The sequence below is a fragment of the Globicephala melas genome, chromosome 5 (genome assembly GCF_963455315.2).
Source record: "Globicephala melas chromosome 5, mGloMel1.2, whole genome shotgun sequence".
NCBI lineage: Eukaryota > Metazoa > Chordata > Mammalia > Artiodactyla > Delphinidae > Globicephala > Globicephala melas.
Window position 1 is genome coordinate 44,321,681 of NC_083318.1, and position 20,605 is coordinate 44,342,285.

Genomic DNA, 20,605 nt, shown 5'->3' on the forward strand with positions numbered 1-20,605 from the left:
TTTCTTTTTTTTTTTACTACTTTTTAATTTTTATTATTTTAAATCATTTTTTAACTTTTATTTTAATAACTTTATTTTATTTTCTTTTTCTTTCTTTCTTTCTCCTTTTTCTTCTGAGCCATGTAGATGAGAGGGTCTTGGTGCTCCAGCTGGGAGTCAGGCCTCTGCCTCTGAGGTGGGAGAGCCGAGTTCAGGACATTGGTCCACCAGAGGCCTCCCGGCTCCATGTAATATCAAACGGTGAAAGCTCTCCCAGAGATCTCCATCTCAATGCTACATCCCAGCTCCACTCAATGACCAGCAACTTACAGTGCTGGACACCCTATGCCAAACAACTAGCAACACAGGAACACAACCCCACCCACTAGCAGAGAGGCTGCCTAAAATCATAATAAAGTCACAGGCACCCCAATACACACCACCAGATGCGGTCGTGCCCACCAGAAAGACAAGATATAGCTTCATCCACCAGAACACAGGCACCAATCCCCTCCACCAGGAAGCCTACACAACTCACTGAACCAACTTTCACCACTGGGGGCAGACACCAAAAACAACGGGAACAATGAACCTGCAGCCTGTGAAAAAGAGACCCCAAACACAGTAAGTTAAGCAAAATGGGAAGACAAAGAAATATGCTGCAGATGAAAGAGCAAGGAAAAAAACACCAGACCAAAAAAATGAAGGGAAATACGCAGTCTACCTGAAAAAGAATTCAGAGTCATGATAGTAAAGATGATCCAAAATCTTGGAAATAGAATGGAGAAAATACAAGAAACGTTTAACAAAGACCTAGAAGAACTAAAGAGCAAACAAACAATGATGAACAACACAATAAATGAAATGAAAAATACTCTAGATGGGATCAATAGCAGAATAACTGAGGCAGAAGAACGGATAAGTGACCTGTAAGATAAAATAGTGGAAATAACTACCATAGAGCAGAATAAAGAAAAGAGAATGAAAAGAATTGAGAACAGACTCAGAGACCTCTGGGCCAACATTAAACACAGCAACATTTGAATAATACAGGTCCCAGAAGAAGAGGAAAAGAAAGGGACTGAGAAAATATTTGAAGAGATTATAGTTGAAAACGTCCCTAATATGGGAAAGGAAATAGTCAAGGCCAGAAAGCACAGAGAGTCCCATACAGGATAAATCCAAGGAGAAATATGCCAAGACACATATTAATCAAACTATCAAAAATTAAATACAAAGAAAAAATATTAAAATCAACAAAGGAAAAACAACAAATAACATACAAGGGAATCCCCATAAGGTTAAGAGCTGATCTTTCAGCAGAAACTCTGCAAGCCAAAAGGGAGTGGCAGAACATATTTAGAGGGATGAAAGGGAAAAAACTACAACCAAGATTACTCTACCCAGCAAGGATCTCATTCAGATTCATCAGAGAAATTAAAACCTTTACAGATAAGCAAAAGCTAAGAGAATTCAGCACCACCAAACCAGCTTTAGAGCAAATGCTACAGGAACTTCTCTGGGCAGAAGACACAAGACAAGGAAAAGAACTACAATAACAAACCCCAAACAATTAAGAAAATAGTGATAGGAACATACATATTGATAATTACCTTAAATGTAAATGGATTAAATGCTCCAACCAAAAGACATAGACTGGCTTAATGGATACAAAAACAAGACCCATATATATGCTATCTACAAGAGACCCATTTCAGACCTAGGGACACATACAGGCTGAAAATGAGGGGATAGAGAAAGATATTCCATGTCAATGGAAATCAAAAGAAAGCTGGAGTAGCAATTCTCATATCAGACAAAATAGACTTTAAAACAAAGACTTTTACAAGAGACAAAGAAGGACACTACATAATGATGAAGGGATCAATCCAAGAAGAAGATATAACAATTGTAAATATTTATGCATCCAACATAGGAGCACCTCAGTACATAAGGCAAATGCTAACAGCCATAAAAGGGGAAATCGACAGTAACATAATCATAGTAGGGGACTTTAACACCCCACTTTCACCAATGGACAGATCAACCAAAATGAAAATAAATAAGGAAACACAAGCTTTAAATGACACACTAAACAAGATGGACTTAATTGATATTTATAGGACATTCTATCCAAAAACAACAGAATACACTTTCTTCTCAAGTGCTCATGGAACATTCTCCAGGACAGATCATATCTTGAGTCACAAATCAAGCCTTGGTAAATTTGAGAAAATTGAAATTGTATCAAGTATCTTTTCCAACCTCATGCTATGAGACTAGATATCAATTACAGGAAAACAACTGTAAAAAATACAAACACATGGAGGCTAAACAATATGCTACTAAATAACCAAGGGATCACTGAAGAAATCAAAGAGGAAATCAAAAAATACTTAGAAACAAATGTCAATGAAAACACAATGACCCAAAACCTTTGGGATGCAGCAAAAGCAGTTCTAAGAGGAAAGATTATAGCAATACAATCTTACCTCAAGAAACAAGAAACATCACAAAGAAACAACCTAACCTTACACCTAAAGCATTTAGAGGATGAAGAACAGAAAAACCCCAAAGTTAGCAGAAGGAAAGAAATCATAAAGATCAGATCAGAAATAAATGAAAAAGAAATGAAGGAAACAACAGCAAAGATCAATAAAACTAAAAGCTGGTTCTTTGAGAAGATAAACAAAATTGATAAACCATTAGCCAGACTCATCAAGAAAAAAAGAGGGAAGACTCAAATCGATAGAATTAGAAATGAAAAAGGAGAAGTAATAACTGACACTGCAGAAATACAAAGATCATGAGAGATTAATACAAGCTACTGTATTCCAATAAAATGGACAACCTGGAAGAAGTGGACAAATTCTTAGAAAAGCACAACCTTCCAAGACTGAACCAGGAAGAAATAGAAAATATAAACAGACCAATCACAAGCACTGAAATTGAGACTCTCATTAAAAATTTTCCAACAAACAAAAGCCCAGGACCAGATGGCTTCACAGGCAAATTCTATCAAACATTTAGAGAAGAGCTAACACCTAACCTTCTCAAACTCATCCAAAATATAGCAGAGAGAGGAACACTCCCAAACTCATTCTACGAGCCCACCATCACCCTGATACCAAAACCAGACAAAGATGTCACAAAGAAAGAAAACTACAGGCCAATATCACTAATGAGCATAGACGCAAAAATCATCCACAAAATACTAGCAAACAGAATCCAACAGCACATTAAAAGGATCACACACCATGATCAAGTGGGTTTATCCCAGGAATGCAAGGATTCTTCAATTCATGCAAATCAATCAATGTGATATGCCATATTAACAAATTGAAGGAGAAAAACCATATGATCATCTCAGTAGATGCAGAAAAAGCTTTTGACAAAATTTAACACCCACTTATGATAAAAACCCTCCAGAGAGTAGGCATAGAGGGAACTTACCTCAACATAATAAAGGCCATATATGTCAAACCCACAACCAACATCATTCTCAATGCTGAAAAACTGAAACCATTTTCTCTGACAACAGGAACAAGACAAGGCTGTCCTCTCTCATGACTATTAACCAACATAGTTTTGGAGGTTTTAGCCACAGCAATCAGAGAAGAAAAAGAAATAAAAGACTCCAAATCAGAAAAGAAGAAGTAATGCTGTCACTGTGTGCAGATGACATGATACTGTATATAGAGATCCTAAAGATGCTACCAGAAAATGACAAGAGGTAATCAATGAATTTGGTAAAGTAGCAGGATACAAAATTAATGCACAGAAATCTCTTGAATTCCTATACACAAATGATGAAAAATCTGAAAGAGAAATTAAGGAAACACTCCAATTTATCATTGCAACAAAAAGAATAAAATACCTATGAATAAACCTACATAAGGAGAAAAAACACCTGTATGCAGAAAACTATTAAGACACTGATGAAAGAAATTAAAGATGATACAAACAGATGGAGAGATATACCATGTTCTTGGATTGGAAGAATCAACATTGTGAAAATGACTCTACTACCCAAAGCAATCTACAGATTCAATGCAATCCCTATCAAACTACCAATGGCATTTTTCACAGAACTAGAACAAAAAATTTTACAGTTTGTACGGAAACAAAAAAGACCCCTAATAGCCAAAGCAATCTTGAGAAAGAAAAATGGAGCTGGGGGAATCAGGCTCCTGGACTTCAGACTGTACTACAAAGCTACAGTAATCAAGAGAGTATTGTGCTGGCACCAAAACAGAAATATAGATCAATGGAACAGTATAGAAATCCCAGAGATAAACTCACGCACATATGGTCACCTTAGTTTTGATAAAGGAGGCAAGAATATACAATGGAAAAAGACAGCCTCTTCAGTAAGTGGTGCTAGGAAAACTGGATAGCTACATGTAAAACGCTGAAATTAGAACACTCCTTACCACTATACACAAAAATAAACTCAAAATGGATTAAAGACCTAAATGTAAGGCCAGACACTATCAAACTCTTAAAGGAAAATATAGGCAGAACACTCTATGACATAAATCACAGCAAGATCCTTTTTGACACACCACCTAGAGAAATGGAAATAAAAACAAAAATAAACAAATGGGACCTAATGAAACTTAAACGCTTTTGCACAGCAAAGGAAACCATAAACTAGATGAAAAGACAACGCTCTGAATGGGAGAAAATATTTGCTAATGAAACAGCTGACAAAGGATTAATCTCCAGAATTTACAAGCAGCTCATGCAGCTCAATATCAAAAAAACAAACAATTCAATCCAAAAATCGACAGAAGACCTAAATAGACATTTCTCCAAAGAAGATATACAGATTGCCAACAAACATGTGAAAGGATGCTCAACATCACTAATCTTTAGAGAAATGCAAATCAAAACCACAATGACGTATCACCTCACAGCAGTCAGAATGGCCCTCATAAAAAAAAATATCTACAAACACTAAATTCTGGAGAGGGGGTGGAGAAAAGGGAACCCTCTTGCACTGTTGGTGGGAATGTAAACTTATACAACCACTATGGAGAACAGTATAGAGGTTCCTTAAAAAAATAAAAATAGAACTACCATACGACCAAGCAATCCCACTACTGGGCATACACTGTGAGAAAGCCATAATTCAAAAAGAGTCATGTAGCACAGTGTTCATTGCAGCTCTATTTACAATAGCTAGGACATGGAAGCAACTTAAGTGTCCATTGACACATGAATGGATAAAGAAGATGTGGCATATATATACAATGGAATATTACTCAGCCATAAAAAGAAATGAAATTGAGTTATTTGTAGTGAGGTGGATGGACTTAGAGCCTGTCATACAGAGTGAAGTAAGTCAGAAAGAGAAAAACAAATACCGTATGCTAACATATAAATATGGAATCTAAAAAAAAACATTGTTCTGAAGAACCTAGGGGCAGGACAGGAATAAAGACACAGACGTAGAGAATGGACTTGAGGACAAAGAGAGTGGGAAGGGTAAGCTGGGACGAAGTGAGAGAGTGGCCTGGACATATATACACTACCAAATGTAAAATAGATAGTTAGTGGGAAGCAGCTGCATAGCACAGGGAGATCAGCTCCGTGCTTTGTGACCACTTAGAGGGGTGGGATAGGGAGAGTGGGAGGGAGATGCAAGAAGGTGGAGATATGGGTATGTATATGTATAGCTGATTCACTTTGTTATACAGCAGAAAGTAACACACCATTGTAAAGCAATTATACTCCAATTAAGATGTTTAAAAAAAAGAAAAACTAATGTATCCTCTTCTAGATTTTTATGTGTGTCTATATATTACATATATGCATACATTCATATACACATATATACCATACAAAAATGGCTTCATATTGCATTTACTACTCTGTAATCTGCTTTTATCACTTAATAGCATAGTGTGAACAACTTTCCGTGTCAATAATTATGTTTATGTGACATCAAAACTGACTGCAGAAATGCAAGCTCACCCTGCATTCTCCAGGCAAACTGAATATTCCTGTTTCTCGCAGCCAAATGGTTTGGAGCCCAGTCCTCTGCTCTTGTAGTTTCCTCTGCCTAGAAGTCCCTTCCCCTGCCCTTTCCCCTCATCTCTTAGGCTTGCTGTACCGCCCCTCTTTGGCGTTGCTCTGAACCTGGGGACTTAACACCCTAGAATCATGATCAGTCAGCTCAGCTCCCTTGGATTTGTGAGACAATTAACTCACGACCCTGGAGAGAGAAATGAAACAGAAACTGTAGGGAAAGGAAGGAAAGAAACTGACATTCATAGTCATTGGTGAGACCAAGTGCTAGGTGTTTGCATGTCCCTTACCATTTCATCCTAGCAGTGATGCCATGAGGTCGGTGGTAGCGGCTCCATTTATATGGATGTGGGAACCAAGTGTAAGGATGACACCCCCATGAACCCAAATCGCCTGTAAGCTCGCAGCAATTGTAAAGCCATGGAGAAAGCGCTGGAGTTTACAATGCTGACTCCCAGCCCCTGACACCACCAGGACCTCTGCCCCTTCAGCTCCTGGATCCTGGGATGTCTGTGCCATCCTTACAGCATGGATTCTTGCGGACCCCACAATTTTCGTGTCACTAGCTTCTAACTGCTAAGCTGTCTCTAGATAAACTCTTCTCACGTGAATGTACCAAAGCTGTAAGGGTGACTGGGCAAAAGACTTCTGGTTTCTATCTTAGGAGGAATGGACTTTACAGAGTGGAATTGTCCAAGTAGATGAAGGATGTTCAAAGGCACTGTGTGTAAAAAAGAGCACTCCATGTCTACCGTAGAAGGAAAAGTCCTAAAGAGCTCATTTTCCAGGAAAGACTGCTTTGTGTGTTTGCAGGACAGGTGTTAATTCATAAGTTACAGCTGAAGATAAGTGAATCCGGCATGGTTTAGGGTCTCTAAACTTCCTAAGTCTCTAAGATATGGGGTGTTGTTTTTTTTTTTTTTAGAAAATAAAAGCATGAGCTTTTTTTAAAAAACATCTTTATTGGAGTATAATTGCTTTACAATGGTGTGTTAGTTTCTGCTTTATAACAAAGTGAATCAGCTATACATATACATATGTCCCCATATCTCCTCCCTCTTGCGTCTCCCTCCCACCCTCCCTATCCCACCCTCCCTATCCCACCCCTCTAGGTCGTCACAAAGCACCAAGCTGATCTCCCTGTGCTATGCGGCTGCTTCCCACTAGCTATCTATTTTACATTTGGTAGTGTGTATGTCAATACTATTCCTTCACTTTGTCCCAGCTTACCCTTCTCCCTCCCCGTGTCCTCAAGTCCATTCTCTACCTCTGCGTCTTTCTCTGCTTCTAGGCTTCAGGCAACTGCAAATCCCGCTTGTTAGCTTTTGTGCATAACATGATTATGTGCTGTTGAGAGAAATAATCTTTTCCAAATCCTCCCACTCCTTCCTCCTCAGGTTTATCTTGACCCTGACTTTCCCTCACCACTCCCCAGAATAGTCATATGTGAAGGATTATTCTAGAACATGAGGAAGGAATGCAGGCTACCCTAAGCAATGGGGAGGACATGGATAACTTCTTCTTAGAAGTATCTGTCTTTCTAGGACCCTAAAAATGCACAAGATGAAAAAGGACCTGGGGTTCAAACCCAGGTCTACCTGGGTTCATGCTATAGTTTGAGGAAAAATAAAAACTAAAAAAAATTTTCAAATTAAATATATATACATATATGGAAAATGGGAACAGAAATGGACAAAACAACAAATTTCAAAAAGGAATTTCTATTTTATTAAATCAGTTTGCTGCTCTCCCTAAAACCATAAATTCTAGGAAGAAGTCAGCCAGTTGTTTCTGGATGAGATTTTGATTCTTTTAAGGGTGACTGTGAGCCTAATAAAATGGAGAAAGGAATAAAACTAAGCTTTCTAAATCTAGGAAGTCTGGAAAGCAAATAACACAGCAAAAATGCAGAATGATTTGACCCCAGCCAACAGTGTAGATGTAATTTAAAAATACAATCAAGACAAAAATACCAAACATTACAACCATTGCAAATTTCCAAGCTACTGAAATACTTTTTTATGTATATTTTTTTAAAGTCTGGAATTGTCATGTATATGAACAGTAAGAGAAGCCCAATAATTTATTTCAGCTGTGACAAAAAAAGAGGCAAGAGGCTTCATGGAGAAACCGAACAGAGACCAACCAAGAGATCCAGATGGCATGAATCCTTGGGTCTTGAAGGAATTAGATAATGAACTTCGTGAATCATTGCCATTATTTTTATAAGTCAAATAGCAGGAGACTCTCTGGATGCCTTTTATTTGAAGGGTTTTTGTTTTTCCTTTTTCTCTAGTCTTTTAATACAGTTTGAATCATGTTATGGGGAAAATTCCACCCAAATGAGATATAGTACTTGCCAATAACCAGCATCCATTCGAGATACAGATCCAGAAAAATTATACAACTTAAAATGCAGTCAGGGTAAAGCTTTGAAAAGTGCTAATGAGATTCCTCCAAGTTGGACCAGTTTCCAAGTTCTCAGGGAAGGCTGCTTGGCCATGCGGTATGATCCACGTTGGCTCACACAGAGCACTGTGCATGTGACAACAGGGGTTGGAAAGAACTGGGCTCAGTGTCAGGAGAGCATGGGTCAGTCTTCTCTTCCCATCCATGAGCTGGGTGACCGAGAGTGGGTAAATTAATGTTTCTGAGTACTGTAATCCTGAACTATGAAACCTGGTAAATGAGCCCTATTAGGCCACTCACATCAAATTTAAACATTATAAAATGCCATCAGTATATAAGCTAATGTTATCATTTTAACTGTTATTATTCTGAGAAAACTCCTAAAGATTTGGGGAGCACCGAAAATGGTTGAAATGCCAGGCAATCTGAAATATATGCTGAAAAATGTTTTGAAATGAGAAAAGACAATGCAAATTATATTTATGGTAAATTTAAGACATCAGAGTGGGGAAAACTATCACTGTTGAATATTTATTGTGTATCTGACCCTATGCTTAGGGCTTTACATATGTTATCTGAGTTTTAATCTAATGAAATCAAGTGATATCCCAGCTCCATCCTTCCAGTGGGAGAACTCAGGCCCAGAGAGACTGAATTGTAAATCCAGGTCTCATTAGTGGGTGACAGAAGAGCTACAGTCCATCCCAAGAGGTCTGAATCCAGAAACTGTATACTTGACTAACACCAGATCCTGGCATGAAAGACAGAAAGAAAAACGCTGGCAATAGAAGGCAATAACAACAGTCTTATGCAAACCATCAAGACCAGTATTGATTTTATAAATAGAAAGTCAGTTAAAGCAGAGAATCATGAAAATGATACATGTAAAGTTTAAATATTTTGCTTTAATTTAAAATATATAAATATTCATTTATTTAATATTTGGAAGTTGTTTAGAAAAAGAAACATAGTTCTTGAGACATATTTTTGAAGCATGTGCATTTTTCATGTGTCATAACACAGTTGACTACCAATTCAATAGAATAAAATTCCACCTGGGACAACTTTAGCTTCTGCATGATGAGAAGATTTGGGCTCTAGACTTGATATTATACTTCCTTTTCCCTGTCTTCTTCATTTTTTGAGTTGTTTATTTCTGTCATGCCCTGAAGGATTTCATCCCTGATGCTAAGTATATATTGCAACAAATAGGAATCATTAGTTCATTGTTATATATCATCTTTCTGTAAATCATTGGCACCTCCAATTTGTCTGGGGTCAGTTACTAAACCATGTTCTTAATTATCCTCTTGTAGTTCAGAATTTTTCCAATGTTGTCAACCTCAGGCAACATTTTTCTCTTCTCTGAGATTTAGTAAATATCAAACTGGGAATTTCACTCCCCACTAAACTGAAAGGAAAATCTCCTTTAATGTCAATGATTTTTAATGATTGTTTGTATCATATATATACACGTGTGTGTGTGTGTGTGTATATATATATATATATATATATATATATATATATATATATATTCATGTCCTCTATTTCTGAAATTAAACTCCAAAATTATCTTTGAAACATTTTATAACCCCATGATCCATAACTTGGAACAAAGAAGTTACATTATGTTATAAAAACCTGACATTTATTTAAATCACTTTCTTTACATTATTCAAAACTAAAACATGAAGAAGCATATGTTAGATCAAAGGCTTTCAAAGTTTTGGCCAGAAATACAAGGTAAGAGAAATTTTACATCACAGAAATTTTATATCACATATACACATACCACACACACATAATAAGACAAATTTTCATGAAATACCTTTATAACATATAATTCACACTGATATTTTCTATTCTATTTTTTCTACTTCATATTTTTTAAAATCCTTTTCCCCAACTCAGTACATTTATTTCATGACCCACCGAGAGTCAAAACCCATAATTTAAAAAACATTAATAAAGAAAGTGTAGGCTTTTTAGGTGTCTATTTTCTTCAAGTGTTTCTTCACAGAATGTGTACATTCACAGGAAAAAATCAATTTATAGACTAATTCAGAGTCTGTCTATGCTGATTTTTGTGAAGACTACTTATCTTGTAAAAACAAACAATTTATATCTCTTAAATCTTGGAGACTTTTTCTTTTGCCAATAATAAAAAGTCAGAATTTGGAATTCTGTCTGCACTGCTATTGGCGGCTGCTGAGAATCCTTGTTTGAATTTTGTGTATACATGTAGTACTTGCTTTACCTTTTGCACCACAGTTTTCTGGAAAACATCTTAAAATTTAGAACTATATCAACCTTATTGGAGAGTTATTCTCTAATAAAATTTTTCCTATTGATAAGTGATTTTAACCCCTCTGTAAATTTTTAAGCAGCAGATTGATCTGTAGGTAATTTGGGCCCTCCAGGGCCTACTGCCTGGGTACCCTGCTTTTTTCCTATGCTTAAATCATCCATTAGTTGCTGTAAAGCTTTCATTGCTGCCAATCGTCTGGTGTAGAGCCAAGACCTTTTCTGTAACTGTTGGTCCACCATTGGCATTCTGTGTAGTCTTTCTTGCATAAACCACACCAATAATATATCAACTCTGATAACTTCGGTTTATTTAAAGTAGTAGAACAAGAATTTAAATGTCCTTGGAAAGCCATATGATTACAGAACCCTTCTAGGTGTTACAATTTTTCCCCAAAGTTTTACAATTATCTTACCATATCTAATTTGACTCTAGTTCCTTTTAAAGCAGCATTTCCTTAAATCTAAATTATTCAACTAGATTTTCATAGAAACAACTCTATTATTTTCACATCCATAATGTATTGGCTTAGGTAACATTTAATTACATTATATGGTTATAGTAATAAGGGAACACTGTGTACACAAAATTGGAGGAAACATAAGTCACTCTGGATAAACATACAATTCAGGTGGACGCATAAGGGCACATGAGACTACAGCAAGGAGTCTACTGGTGATGAGCATTCATAGTGGTTTACAGAAGGAATGGGAAGCATTGGACTATCTAGGAGTCAGTAAGAGGAGATGGGTTAAGAGAGCTTCTGCTGTCCCACAGAGGAGGTATGAACAAAGCCCAGTGGGAAGGAGTCAGGAAGGTCACAAGACAAGAATTATTATTTACAATGTGCAAGCTCAGGGGCATAAGGGTAGGGAGAAAGGGGGAAATGTAGTAAGGAAAGATACTAAACAATACAATGCAATGCAGCAGCTACCGCTTCACAGTATGCAACAAAGAGATATAGCCAGTGATTTGAGGTATGTTTACTCAGCCTCTGGAAAGATTTCTCTGGAAAGTTTGCAAAGAGAAACTACATTTCTGAGCAACCCAAAACAGGGCAAAAAGAGTTGGAATTTATCAGCCTGGCTCCCTGCTCTCATCTGCCGACTTCCATTGGTACAAGGCCACCCACAGCAAGTTGATTCCTCCACACTTTACATCTTCCAGCCCCTCAGCATCCAATCAAGGACCCAGATCCCAGATCCCAAAGCAGAACTTTTAAGTCTCAGTCTCAAAAGCCTGAGGGGCTCGGCATGTGAGGCATGAAGGAAATGCAGATTCAGGGCTTCGTTCCGGATCCCAGTCGCCTCACGGAGTTCATAAGGATATCGGCAAAGCAGGGGATGGCATTATCCAGAAGGTGGTGTGCAGCAGCATGAAAAAAAGGGGAATGGTCAAGGGAATTTGAGAAGGCACACAGAGTTTATACCCAACACAGAAAGCTTAACAGAGAAAGCTTTGGGTTTTAAAGAACAGAGGAGTGGAGAAAGGACATTCCGGGAAGAGGGCATGGTGTTTTCAAAAGATCCAACGGGAGGAAATTGTGTGGACCCTTCAAGAGAGTACAGATAGTAGCAAGTGGCTAGCATACGGGGCATGCTAGAGTATGAGAGAGGGGAAAGCCCCACCGCACTACTGATCCATAGAGAACATGCAGTCTACTAAAACCCCCTATATTATTATCTTTTACACACATCCAGACCCACTAGCGCCCAGGTACCCTGATTTCCAGTTCTCATCCACTATACTACACGCCCACCGGAGAATATCCTCCTCATGAGAGCAGGGCTTAGGGAAAAGATGGAATACACATAAGGCTTAGAGAAAATAAAATGTTTCGTTTCTCCCAAAGAATGCAGCCTACATATTTCGCAGAATTAATGTTGACAGAATTCACAGTTTAGGGAAAAGCAAGAGCCGGAGATCACGTGATTTCTTCCAGCCATTTCAAAGCTTGCAATTTCTTTGCCATTGGTAACCTATTGTGGAGAATTCATTTCATGCCTGTCTACTCTGGTAAGACCTTGGAATGAACTGAATTGTTACAAAAAGGTGAAAATTAGGAATGCCAAGAGTCATTTGATGCAGCTAATTAAGAGTCGTCATCTCCGCAGTTTTGCATGTGTTTCTGACTTTCTTTACCTGTAAACTTAGTTTCTGAAGTTGTGTCTGATAAAAAGAATTGTGAGAAACCCCTTTGCCTGTTGTCAAGGAGTTTACCTCTTTACGTTGGAGCATTAGAGAAAAATATTCTCTTTCAAATGATCTTTCTAATGTTGGAATTATTTTGATCAAACTGAAAACCTGTAAACTACAATTTAGTTCAACTATGTGTTGGGTTTAGGGAATGAAAAAAATGAAAGAGATGGACCTACTTCTCCAATGATTTCCACTGTATTTAGATTAAAATCCAAACTCCTCTATTGTGCTACAATAAAAAAGAATCCCAGCTCCTTATGTAGGTTGTAATGTCTGACCTCCTCTCCATTTATGTTCCCGTCACTCGCCACACCACCTTAGTGGCCCGCTGTTTTTTCCTCAAACGCTTCACGCTTGCTCCCCCACTGGGCATCTCTATTTGCTGATCCCACTGCCTGGAATGCGCTCTTCCCCTATTTCTTTACATAACTTGGCTCCTTCATGACATTCATCTGTCAGCTTGAAAGTCACCATGTTGACATGTCCTCCCCCAACCCACACATACCAGTTAAGATGGCTTCAGCAACAAGTAACAAAGAAGACCCAACTAGAAACAGCTAAAACAAAGCTTTGGTAACTCACACAACACATAGCATAGAGGAAGGATAATTCTGATGTTGGATAATTCAACAGCATTAGGACTTCAGCAAAGACCCAGGTCCTTTCCAAGTTTTTACTCTGTCATCTTCAGCAGGTCAGCAATGCTCCCTTCAGGGTCACAGGGGGATTGCAACTGCTCCAGACATCACAGGAGGACACAATGATGTCTTGTAAAGAAGACAGACATTTCCTTCCAAGCAGCTTTTTTTAGTAGAAAAACCTTTACCAGAAAGAAGTTCCCCAACTGGTAACTCATAGATCCCTTTGGCCAGGACCTGCTTTACTGAAACTAATCACTGGTAAGAAGGAAGAAATAACCATGATTGATATTAAGGAGGGATCTGGAAAAGCGTCACGTTCCCTAAGATGACCAGAAGGCAAGCACCCCAGGAAAACTGAAATTGTGTCAGCAAGTACACGGAGGGAGGCCAGGACTGGGAAAGGAATGGCTATGAAGACGTGAGCAGAACAATCACCACAGTGTCCAGCTCACACTAGCCCCTGGTTACTCTCTAGCACAGTGGACCTTCTCATCTCTGCCTAGAATGGACTTTAGCCTCATATTTCTCTTGTTCATTTATTTGTTTATTTTCTGATGTCTCCATGCACATGCAAGCTCCACGAGGGCAAGGACCTTGTGCATTGCTGCACCAGACTATTCCTCAGTACCAGAACAGTGCCTGATACAGAGTAGGCACACAGTGACTATTTTTGAATGAATATGCCCACACCCATGCCCATTTTGCCTTGGCACACTTTGTGGTAGTTTGATATTCAGCTTGATAAACAGAAAAACCCACCAAGACTAAACCATCCCCACTTCAGTGACCATAACCTTGGGAGACAGCCACTGAGCTCATAGAACAAGTCTTTCATGATTTTAGCAAACCTTGACAGGGAGTTTAAAACAGGATGCAACACTTTCTTCCTAAATTTTGCTCCTTCTCCAGTATTTCCTGATTCCATGATTATACCCAGATGCCCAAGGTAGAATTTCAGTATCTACCCCATTCTCCCTTCTCCTTTACTGACCCCCACATCTAACCGTCAAGTCCTGAAGAAATCAAAAATCCATCCCCTCCTCTCAATTTTCACTTTCACTGCCTTAGTTAGGTTATGCTAAATAAATTCTAATATCCTTGTCAACTCAATTTTCTATCTTACTTTGATGCATATTTTCTTGTTTTCCAGGACCCAGCATTCAAACACAGCTATAGAGAAGGATCAAGTTCATTATTATCATGAATTACTGTAATAGCCAGAACATACTACATTTCTGCTTTTTCCATCCTCAATAAGGGAGAGGACAAGGAGAGAGAAAAGACGGTTTAAGCTGTTACTTTAAATGGCTATTACTTAACAGTGGAAGAAAAGCTAGAGCATAACTCAGGAGTTTCAGCTTGATACTCAGCCAATTGTGCAGAGTCCAATCCTGTAAAAATCCATCAATGTAGAAAATAAATGAAACAAAGATAGTCCAACATCTTTCATAATTCTGGGATGTTAGCCATGGAGAACTTTTTGCTTTCAAACACATATCATCATTGTTGAGATGACATCAAAGAATATTTATGGACAACATGTGATGCCTTCCTTTGTCTCCCAGTGAGAAAAGTCCATCTATCCTCTAAATTCCCAGAACGCTTGATGTGGTACATTCATCTCATCCTATCTAGTATTTGTTATTTCTGACTTTATTATATCTCCCCTGGTCACCTGTGAACTCACTGAAGGCAAACCTAAGTGTATTAAGGAGTCTTAACTCATTGGGGTCACATACATGAGACAATCATTCTCTTTCCCAAGCCCTGCTTTCAGGCATACTCTTTTAATTCTGTCTCTCCCAACCCTTGATGACAACTGGGCAGAATACATAACTTCATGGTTACCTTCAGTATTTAAAGTCCTTCTATTTTAAAACTTCAGTTTCATCTCTGCTACTAAGTTAACCCCCCCCCACCCCCACCCCCGCCATTCTCATGGGCTGGACACGTGGTTTGAGAGGATTTGAGTGGAAAGGTGTTTGTTTGGTCTAATTTTTCACTTCCTCCCATCTTCTCCCTCAAGACAGCTTCTTTGTTCCTCAACAGTTGGGAATAGAGAAGAGATAGGAGGCATGGGAAAGGCTTAAAGGTCTCCTTATTCAATTCGATGTGTTTGAATCCCCGCTTTATATTCACTGCTTTGGACCACAGATGCCCTTTATATGGTGAGCATCTACATGCTGACTCTCCTGTGTGGCTTCCTCCAGGGACCTGTGAAGGCTCCCCAAAGTACAGATCCCTTCCTTGGGAAATCTAGATTGGCCTCTTCACTCTCCCACTCAGCTCCCACTGGTGTTGCAGTCTCCCTACCTAGTGAACAGCCTGAGTTGATCAAATCCAGTATGTTCTTCAGCATCCTCTTAACCTCCAGAACACTCACAATTCTGGGCTTACCAAGCGATGACCGTGCTGATTGCCCAAGTGCCCGCCTTTCCTAAGTTTACCAACTCACTTTCATTCCTTTTTCTTCTATTCAAGAGGCAGATCCACTACCTAAGTACAGGTGTGACTAAGGACTAAGATGATCATCACAGCTTCCTGTAGCTGATCCCTACCTTACAAGGGATGCTCTGGTAGCTCTTAGCACTTGACTTGAAGTGGAGAGGGATGAGGCAGTCAGTTCCTACCTGAACAATTCCATCAGCACAATAACCACAAAGACTCTCTTCCTTTTTCCTCCAAGTTTTCTCTTATATAGATTGGGTGAAGAACCAAGGAGTGGTTATGGTGAGGGTCTCTCTTGCTCAAATTTAGGGAATGTTGGAAGTTCTCTTTAGATGGAGGAAAACACTGCCTCTTTGCCCCCTATTCTGGACTCTGGTGGCCTATTCTGCAGCCACAGGAAAATGTCCTGCTGAACATCCTCTCCCAAGGGTATATGTTTTCTATTCCTGCATAACAGATGATACAAATTTACCAGCTTAAAAAAATGTCCCTTCATTATATTACAGTTTCTACCAGGAGTCCAGGCATAGTCTATCTTTGTCCTCCACTCAGGGTCTCATAAATCTCCAATCAAGACATCTGTTGAGGGGCTTCCCTGGTGGCGCAGTGGTTGAGAGTCCGCCTGCCAATGCAGTGGACACGGGTTCGTGCCTCGGTCCGGGAAGATCCCACATGCCGCGGAGCGGCTGGGCCCGTGAGCCATGGCCACTGAGCCTGTGCAGCCTGTGCTCCGCAACGGGAGAGGCCACAACAGTAAGAGGCCCGCATACTGCAAAAAAAAAAAAAAAAAAAGACATCCGTTGAGCTACATTCTTATCTGGAGGCTTGACTGGGGAAGAATCTACTTCCACTTGGGTTATTGTCAGATTTCATTTCGTTTCAGGTTTGAGACTTGGGCCCATGATTTCTTACTTGCTATTAGCCAGCGGCCACTCTTAGCTCCAAAAGGGCACCCTCAGTTCCTTGCCACATGGACCCATCCATAGGTCCTCCTACAAATTGCAAATTACTTCTTCAAAGCTAGCAGAAGTACCTCTCACTCCCATCTACTTAGAGCCTTATATAATACAAGGCAATGACAGAAATAGCTATCACCACTTTTACCATTTTCTGTTGTCTAGAAGCAAGTCACAGATTCTGCCTCCACTCTAAGGGAGGGGATAGACACATATTAGGGTGTGTCCACCACAAACAGGTTCCCTTCTTTCCATATGTAGATGGCCTGATATGTCCAAATCACACTGTGCTAAGTGAGACAAAAATGATTAAGGCAAGCACCTGTCCTCGAGAAGGTCATATTCAACCAGGAGAGACAGTCCTGTGAACAGCTAGATTGTAGCTTGTAATTAATACCCACATATAGTTATGTATAAAGTACCAGCTCAGAGCCAGAAGCCCTAATTTTACATGATGAAGGTAGAAAAAGTTCACAGAGGAGGTATTGTTTGTGCAGGCATTTCAAAGAGGAGGAGGAGGGCCCACAACATTTAGCACAGTGCTTTACCTGTGTCAGGAATTCAGTAAATGTGTGTTGAATAAAATATGAATGGATGTGAACAGAGAACTCATTTTCCAAATGAGCAAAGACTCGGGGAAATGACTGACCTCACAGCAATTCCAACGTAACAACTGGTGCGAGGTTGGTGTTGAAGGTCTAAATTGTCACATGCTACACAGGCCTTAAGGACTTGAAATCCTTCCAAAAATCTGTCTCTTCATTCCATACCTACAAAGTTGCTTAGGTGCCAGACGGAACAGGGCAGAGGAATGCTATCTCAGAGCCAAGAACAGGTGAGTGGAAGGATGGGAAATCAGGGCAAGGGGCTGGTGGAACACCTGTCAGAGAAAGGAAGAGGACAGAGCTGTCCCAGCACTGCACCTGAACGAGTGGTTCCAGACCAGTGAAATGCTTCAGTCATCCACTTCCAAAACTTCTACTTTCAGAAGACCTGTATTTTCATACAACACATATTGACACCATGAACTGCCTTAGATATACCCAAGAAAGACTTTCCTCTATGAGCTGACAAATGAACACTTTGAACTATTTAATAGTAGTACTTGCCAAGTTCCTTTCTGACAATGTCACCATCTTGGGCGTACAATAGGTTTTAATGCATAAATATGAACATAATGTTGCAGAGATCACCAAACAGGGTTCCAGGGAGCCCATAGAGGTGCCTCTGAGATCCCTGTGTCACTCTCCCAATTCTAAACAAGGTTGTTTCACTTCTATATGCTTTACAGACTAGGATCTGGGGAAGATTCTATTTAAAAAGAGTTCCATTGCTTGTTTGTTTCAAAAACCCACTGTTTTATTATATTTTGTCCCTATTTTTTAAATAAAAATCAGGATAAATTGGAAGAATAAAATTCTTGACACAAGCAATAGGAAACATAAGCCTCATACATGTTTCATTGAAAACTAAGATGGAACTCTTCAAGCACACCCAAAGCAACAAAGCTTTGCTTCAATTCAATGCTTAATGAACTTAGCTTGGGTCAACCAGACATGCGATTAATTGTGAAGGAAAAGAAATGAAAGATTAACGTGCAAAACATCATTAATAACATATTATTGAAGATTGTGACTAAAAGTGAAGATGTAATTAGGGATTTTATAGTGTTTTAAGCTCCCTGGAATGGAGCTCCTACCCTAACCTGAATGTCTGTATCTTTGACACATGTGAGGTTAGCACATGCATGTTTTTAGGAATGAGTACGTACAAAAAACAGGAGAATATCTGCAAAAACAAAACTGCTTTTATTAAATAAAATCACGAGTTAATGACTGCCCCCAAGTAATGCATCTTGAATCTATTATTCTTAATATAAATATACACACCGCAGAACATAGCCTCTCTTTGGGTTTTACTTTCACTTTCAATATTCATCTCATCTAGGTTTAGTTTCAGTCCAAATCTGCTTTCTTTTATTCTTAATTCTGGCCTTTGCTTTCACTAAGAATTCTAATCATTTTACTCGTACTATAACAAACGCAAAAGAAAAAAATCCTTAAGAGAATCATGTCAAATATTTCTTAGGCAGGTCCTGCTCTCCTTTCCTGCCTGCTTCATTTCAAATTATTCAAAGTATAAGGAGTTTCTGATCACCACAGTAAGAAACCAATAACAAAGCAGGGCTTTGTTATTAGGAAATAAATATAATGGAGATCCACTTGGCCTTGGCAGTGAAAAAAATATTAAAGCAAATACAATCACCATGTAGAAGCATGATCTCGCCCTTCAAACATCACAAGAATGAGTAATCTAAGAAGCCTTAATAATCAAATGCTTTGAGGGGCAGCATCTTAAACCTACTTTTCAGATCTTCACTGTCTTCCTATCCACTGTGTGGCATTTCTTTGCTTCCTGAATCCTTTCAACAAATAGCCTTTCTCTTTGCAAACATTCAGCAATCCAGCAAACAAGCATAAAACACCTATCATGAGAATTATACCACCGTAAGTGCTATGGAAACACAGAGGTGAGCTTACATAGGAGTTTATAGTTTAGCAGGAGAGCTCATTTGTGTAATCTAGCAAAAAATAAAAACAAACAAGTGCTTAAAGAGAGAAAAAAGATGAGGCTTTTTGGACAAGGTAGCATTTGAGCTGGTTTTGAAAGATTGGTAAGATTTAGATATGCAAAGATGAAGGCATCCCCAGTAAAGAAACTCATGAATAAACATGCCAAAATGATAAGGCATAAATTAGTTCAGAAAATAAAACCTAGGACTTCAGCTTTGGAGCCTGAAAAACTCAGTTTCAAATCCTAGCTGATTAAGCCAGTTCAAACATCTTGGAAGGCACAAAGGACTCTTTTTTTCTGTGGGATGCTGAAACATGATGGTAAAATGTAGACATGACTTTGGTCCTTTAAGGCAGCATGTTTCCTCCAATACTGCCCCATTCTTTCCTCCCATCCACCACTCACCTCATGCCGTGTTTAAGATCAGTTGCTCAGATACATAAAGCCACCTGCCCAAGGACACACACTTTTCAGAGCCTGGATTCAACCTGAAATCTCTCTCATTTCAGAGCTCCCACTCAGCCCAGATCAGCTGCCTACATCCCCTCACCTCCCGCACTAGAATCTGTCTCTTCTAGTTTTAACCATCCTGGGAGCTCAGCATACATGCATCCCACCCACAACTTGCTAGGCAACCAGCAGCCCTGGATAAAAGAAGAAGCACAAGCTTAATGCCACCAATTGACCTTTGTTCTTTTCTGCACCATTTTAGGTAACAAACAAATTAGCAGCCACAAAATGCATTCCCTGGGTCTAAGCTTGTCACATGTTTCAATTTATAATAATACACAGAAAATACCAACTTAACACCCACCGTCTTGGGCACAATAAACTAAGGAAAAATATATTTAATATCACAATGATCTACTTTACTATGATAGATCAAGATATTTTCAAGCGTCATTTCAAGCTTCCATCTGGGAAAGAAATATCTTCCCAGACACAGTGGGGAAGAGAAAACGAAGATCCCAATCAAATCAAACCCCCTTGTAAATAAACAGTAAGCCACTCCATGGTGAGAGAAGTCATTTTCTATGACTATGTGTGAACCCATGAAGGCT

General features: G+C 39.1%; 1 long non-coding RNA gene across 1 annotated transcript in view; it reads right to left on the bottom strand.

Annotated features, from left to right (window-relative positions):
• Nucleotides 1-20,067, bottom strand: part of LOC132597312 (uncharacterized) — a 42,581-nt gene extending 22,514 nt beyond the window's left edge. The window contains exon 1 of the long non-coding RNA XR_009563857.1: nucleotides 19,950-20,067. This is a non-coding gene — a long non-coding RNA (uncharacterized lncRNA). The remainder of the gene's footprint in view (nucleotides 1-19,949) is intronic.
• Nucleotides 20,068-20,605: the final 538 nt, after the last annotated feature.